A 7,217-nucleotide genomic window follows, 5' to 3' on the forward strand; every position below is an offset into this window, starting at 1 on the left:
ATTTATTTTTGTTAATTATTATTAAAATTTTTGAATTATTTTATAATTTTTCTTATTTGATTCTGCAGCGCCAAATGCTTACTTCTTTAATTTTTTATGTTAAAACTTGAATGGAAGTAATACAAGGTGACAAAATTTTGTCATAACGTTTTGAAGGAGATTTAACTAACTACTACTTTGTTGGAAGAGAAAATGTCTTTCAATGAATTGCAATATAAAAATTTCATATAAAAAGATTTATAATTATTTGGATCGGAATAAGAAAATCCTTTAACAGGAATACAAGGATATATACTTAAGTTTCATAGTACAAAAGTTAAAGATAGTACTTCTTTATAGGATTATATTTATATTCTTTATTTGATATGATTGGTATGGGATTTAATTTGGTGTCAGTTAGTATTAAATTATATAAATAACGCATATTATTAGAGTTAGTATTATTTATTTAATTTGGTATAGGATTTAACTTGGTGTCAACTGTTGATATCAAATATTTTTTTACGAATGTTAGATAAAATTTTGCAGAATTGACTTGGCGCCAGTTGTTGATATCAAATCTTCAATGTAAATGATACACATCATTAAAATTATTATTATTTATTTAATTTAATATGAAATTTAACTTTGCGCCAACTATTGAGTATTAAATCTTTTATACAAATAATACCAAGTCAAATTTTGTGAAATTTAACTTGGCGCCAATTGTTGATATTTAGTCTTTTATACAAATGATATATATAATTAAAGTTAAGTAAGTAACAAAGATAGTATCATTTATACACTTACACATACGTACATTACTTATATACTTTTACACTTTTTAATGATAAATTTAACTTGATTAGTTAAGACTCAAATATCATTTATGTTTTAATTTTTAATTTCGTATATTAATTTTTTCAAGGAGTAATAATTTTTAATAGAGAATTAAAACTGCTATTACTTGAGTTCAATGATAGAGAGATATATATCATTGAGGTTTTATTCGAGAAGCACGTATAGTCTTTACCTTTTTTATCTTTTTTTTAGAAAGGTAACTTTTTATACAAATGATATATAAAATTTTGAGGAATTTAATTTGACGCCAGTAATATCAAATCTTTTATACGAAGAAGATACATATCATTAGAGTTAAGTGAAAACGATATAACCTTAGATTTTACTTTTAATATACAGAGTGTCTCATTTTAATGTCCCACCCCAAATAGCTTTTTTATTTTTATCTTAGAAAAAAATGTTTCAGATGAAAGTTGGTTTTGAAGGGGATATAAGATAGTGTCATTAGTTTGGTTTTGAATAATTGCTTGAAGGTCACGTGAAAGTTACTTTCAATTTCTTAAATGGAACACCCTACTTTGTATTGAACATTTTTGTAGATTATCTCGAGAGCTTTCCAATACACTATAATTAAATTTATTTTCATTAAGTAATTTTTGAGTTATAAGACTTGCAAGTTATAGCACCGACGGTTTATTAGCATTATATAAGATGTCCGACCAACGACGACGACTAAAACCTCTTAAATGTTATATAAATTAATAATTATGGCTTAATTGAAATAAATCAAATATAAGTAATCACGAGGGCTACGAGCCAATTAAAATTAATAAGATTTAATATTTGAAACTAAATTAGTAAAAAGTATAAACGTTTCGGCGGCAATTGGGTCATTCTCAATGTTAAAATAATGTTACAATTGAAGTCGGATTCTTATACAATACTACAAAAACAGTATTCTATACGTTATGAAGTAGATTTAAAAAATGTAGATACATATCAAATGCTTATGTCTTCCTTTTAAATGTTGTTCAGGATGTTGTTGATCATATCCTGAATAACATTCGTTAAGATCAAGGTCATTGGAGATTGTTTTTCTTATTTTCATTTTTGCACCAAGAATTTGTTTTTACATATAAATGAAAATAAGAAGAACAACCTCCAATGACAAATGTTATCCAGGTTATGATCCTGAACAACTTTAAGAGATTTTAGTCGTCGATCGGACACCTTGGGTAATGCTAATATCGGCGGTGCTGTAACTTGCAAGCCTTATAACGAAAAGGACTTAATGAAAATGAATTTAGTTATAATGTTTTAGAAATCTCTTGAGATCATCTACAAGAATATGTAATAAAAAGTAGGAAGTTCTATTTAAGAAATTGAAGGTAATCTTCATGTGACCTTCAAGTAACTACTCAAGGTCAAACTAATAACACCGTCTTATATCTCTCTTAAAACCATACAACTTTTGTCTGAAACATTTTTTTCTAAGATAAAAAATAAAAAAGTTATTTAGGGAGATATTAAAATAGGGCACCCTGTATATGTTGGTTAGTTAATCGATAATTATATATGTGTCTTTCGCATTCGAACAACGAATATCCTTGCCGCAGATTGGCTGCCTTTTTCATAAATCTCCATGTTTCTAGAACCTTGTTTCATAATATTTCCTTCAAAATGACGTTATACATTTAAAATAAATACATTTAAACATCTTAATGTCAAACTAATATTTAGTATTCGGCAAATTAAAATAATTATTTGGTAGTTATTACGAGATTCGGATAGTAATATGGTTACGGTTGTGGTTATGTGGTTTACTAGACAGTACCAATGATCGACTCAATTTAATCTCGAACAAAGTCTTTATTCCGAGCGCGTCAGATTTATACAACTTAACGTGACGAGAGCCAGTGGAAAAGTATCGCTCATCTCTCTCTATTGCTTATTCGACTATAAGAAAAACGACTAGTTTTTCAGTTCTAGAAGATTTCAAAATCTATCTAAAATCGATCTAAAATTTGCATGATTCTGCGGTTTAGTTTTCTTCGCGAGATGCATCGCTCCTCCTATATTATAATAGATTGCATCTTATTTCTCTAGCAGGTTACAGCATGTACAATATTGCGCTCGACTAAATTGTCGGATTATTTGACACATCCAATAAATAAATGTGATTTAAAACGCTGATTATTACCTGTTTTCACTATCGCTGTTTACGCTCGTCAATATAATCGTCTCGTGTCTGTTTCTCTGTGTTGTTCTTTTTTTCTGATTCGAACATCTGAGCAGATATTCGCGTGTGTTCTCTCGCGATTCCGAGGACGCAATATTTTTAGGATGAAAATTATCTTTGCAAAATGCATTTTCAGCTGAGGTAATGGCGATGTAACCGCCACAGTACCACCCTTCCAGTGTTGTGCCTACAGCGCGATAAATTATTTGTACGCAGGATGATTCTTGTTTAGTTGTCAACTTAATTTGTGTTTTTTCCTTTCTTTCGAAACGTTGCAACATGATATAAATAGAGATTATGATACGAAACGAAATAAAATAAAACAAAATGAGATAGAATGAGGTGTTGGAAAGGAAATTGACTAATCCTAATCTACCGTTTCGAGTAGCGCAAAAAACGAAAATATTTGATAACAGCGATGTAAAGACCCTTAATGTATAAACAAATAAACAAAATAAATGGCGAAAAAGAGTCGTCGCATAATATAATTGAAGAAAATAGTCATGGATACATAAAATAAAAAATGTTGCGTCACTGAATGTAATCGATTTATTATTATTTTTTGTTGTATTCTTTTATATCTTTTATATTATATTCTTTTTACATCTGAGGAGGGCTCAATCCAGCAGCCGAAACTTGTTTATATTTTAATATACGCCGTGGTACTTTTTATTTTATTTTATTTTATGTATCCATGACTATTTTCTTCAATTATATTATATATATTATGCGACGACTCTTTTTCGCCATTTATTTTGTTTATTTTGAAAATATTTGATATTTTTAATTTTAAATGTAATACAAATGTAATGTATACAACAAAAACTGCATAGTTCTATTTTCTCTTGATTTAAAGGCGATTCGGAAAACGGACTCTCCTGCCCGATTTCGTCCTTACCGCTCGTTTCTGAGGAGATAATAAGTTCTCTGTTCGCTTCGTGCTGCTGTCTTTTGCATTGCCATCTTCGTTCGGTGCTCCAGTTTTTTTGCTTGGCTGTACTTGCTGATTGTTCTCCATTAAATTTGAAACGATATATACTGGTTTTATACGATGTCAGTCAGATTCGTATGATGAAGATCGTCGAAGTGACATCGCCAATCCCTGACGAATTCGGCAGCGCTGCTTACTTTTCTGGTTATTATTGTCGGCCTAAGATCTGCCCTGGCAACCTTAGTGTCTCTCCAGATAAGATCGGCCCCCATGTCCTCCTTCCAAGCCGTGCGTGTTCCCAACAGGACGATCGAAAATACTTGTCCAACAATCGTTTCTATGGTATTTGACCGATGCCTTTAGCTAGCGGTGAAATTTCTCTATCATACTGTTGGCCTATAAATAGTATGGTGATCTTCAGATGCGTCGTACCTGTTAACTCGTTCAGTTGTTTAAATAGCTGTTCAAACTGCCGTTCGCGGTCTGTAATAACCGGAGTGGTACCCTGAAACAAGCAATCCATCCATGTAGAAGGCCTTCACCATTGTTTCTCTTTACCTGATTTTTTAGCGAATATATTTCTTGCTATCATGAAAAGTGATTGATGCACGCCAAGCAATACTGCTTTCTGTCTAAAACAGGCATTACAATTATGTTGACATGTATGTGCTCGAATCTACGGGAAGACGTAGCAAACTCTCCCCTCAATGCCGTGACGCATCGTATGATTTTTGCTCGCTGGCACGGTCCATACGCCCGCATCCAGCTGCGGCAATCCTTCTTCATGAATGGCCAGATATAGCGTTGTGCTGTTAGTTTGGCCGTTGCTCGGATCCCCAGATACACCACGTTATGGAGTAAATCAAAGGCAGCTCGTCGAGATGGCTTTATCAGGAACGGTCGTGGCGTTAACCGCCACGCCATGTCATAGTAAACCGCAACTCCTGTACCCGGAATTTCCGTCTTCTCTAATTGTAAGCCGGATTTTTGGCTTGCGCACGCGTTCAACTTCTCTTGCGACGCTACTAGCGACGCAAAGTTCATCGGAGACTGGACTTCCTCGATCCTGGATAAGTCCGCTATCTGGTTCTCCTCGCCAGCCATATCTGATGTCCGTCGTGAATTATCCGATCAAGTCCAAGTGTTGGAACTGGCGTGGCGTACACTTCTCTGGCTTTTGTCGAAATGCAAGCAGGAGCGGTTTGTGATCCGTGAATATTACGAATTTTCGCGCCTCCAAATGCCGGAAGTACTTAAAGTTCTTGATCGAACGCGTTGTACTTACTTTCCGTTGAGCTCGGTTTTTTTGAGAAAAAAGTCAACGGCTCCCAGCCGTCGCTTTTGTTGTTGTAATGCGGCTTCAACGCTGCGATCAAAGGCATCTGCGAACAGGGCTAGCTTCGTATCGGCTTTCGCGCTTGCGCCAGCAAGGCCGCCTGAGCTAAGCTTTCCTTTGACGCTTCAAACGCTTGTTCACTCCACCGGTGCTTTCGCTTTCGTATTATTTTGGAGGAAGTCATTCAGCGGCACCAACGTCTCTGCGATCCCCAGCAAGAACCTCTGGTAAGAATTCAGTATTCCAAGATAATGTCGCAAGTCTTTGACTTGAAGATCGCGCAGAATTTCATCGATAAAACGCTGGAATAAAACGCTGTCTGCGCCGCGTTGCGTAACCCGAACGCCATAAATGAAAACTCAAACATTTCGAACGGCGCGGTGATCGCGGTTTTCGAGATATCTACCTCTGCTACCGGGATCTAATGGTATGTCTACACTAAGTCGATAGTAAAATTTTTTTTCCGTTGGAGAGATTGCGCGAAACTTTGTATATGTCTCACCGGATAACGATCTAGGATTGTGCGTGCATTTAATGCGCGATAGTCGCCGCAAGGTCGCCATTCCTCGTTCTTCTTTTGCACCAAGTGCAAAGATGATTTCTAACAGCTTCTCGATTGTCTCGATGGTCTGACAATTCCGGCTTCTACCATTTTTTCAAATTCTTTCTTTGTGACCGCCAGACGTTTGGGTGCCAACCTCCGGGGCCGACATACTACAGGAGGTCCAGGGGGTAACTTTATGTAATGCCGTGTATTGTACTTATTTTGTCCGAGTGTCCCTCCGACCTCGTGACTTTCGGATAACACGTGAGCAACTCGTGATACGGCGTTGCTTTGTTGAGTGTCTTTACGTTAGGCATTTTGCATCGCGCACAACGCCCGGGTGCCGCTAGGTTCGGCAGTTGATTCACGAACTGATTATTTTTTTAATCGACCAGTAATGTGCTAAAAAATCTGCTCCAATGATGGGCTGTGTTTGCTATTACGAAGCATCATACGAATGATCGCCGTAGTCCAAGATTTAAAATTATTGTCTCCATTCCGTATAAATGAGGTATAAATGAGCGACTCATTTGCCGCTGACAATTCATAGGTAGACCTTTGACGTGATCCGCGGATCATCCTCCGCATAGATCCGCTCTTGTGTCGAAGCTCACTTTTGTGCTCTTGTCTGTGACAAAGAGTCGACGCGTCGAATGACCTACATTGTTCGTTGCCACTAACGATAGGCCAGTGCGTTTCTCGACTGCTGTGTCGAACAGGGAGACTCGCATCGTCTTGCCTCAGCATCGAATCGTCAATGGTATCAGCATGTCCCGTTCACTATGTGACCGCGGTTCCGCGAGCGCGAGCGCAATCATGAATGCGCGCGCCGAGCAGCTGTAGCCGTCCGCTGTAGCCATCGCCGCTGCGATATCTGCCGCGTCCCGATTTGCGAATTGACTAGATCGACGCCTAAATAGCCGACAATTATTCAACCATCTCTTGTTGTAATACTAATCGCATCTGCGCTATTTGCAAATTAAATCTAGCCTCGGCTAGCGTTCTCCGACCGTTTGCAATGTTAGAGATCGCGCGGTCTCCGCGACCTGAAAGACAGGAGCTCGAGTAGCCTCCACTATCGCGTCTGCCAACTGATCGACAATGTTCTCCGTTCGCGTCACTAGATGCGACTGTATATACGTGGGCAGCTAGGACAGCCAAATTGAACGCAATACTTCGTCTCCAACCACGTTTTCGGCTAATCCTCAGAGATGACACAAACATTGAGACGATTTTCTGTCTCCGATTTCCTTGTGTTCTAGGATCCTAAGTTTTATGCTGTTGGGAAAGACTAAGGTGTTTAATGAGCTCAGTTTTAAGCGTCTCGTATGCGCGCTCCGCGGGTGGTTTCATATCGTTTCATATGCACGATTATATCGCGCACTTC

The sequence above is a fragment of the Trachymyrmex septentrionalis genome, unplaced genomic scaffold, assembly GCF_001594115.1.
Source record: "Trachymyrmex septentrionalis isolate Tsep2-gDNA-1 unplaced genomic scaffold, Tsep1.0 scaffold228, whole genome shotgun sequence".
Classification (NCBI taxonomy): Eukaryota; Metazoa; Arthropoda; class Insecta; order Hymenoptera; family Formicidae; genus Trachymyrmex; species Trachymyrmex septentrionalis.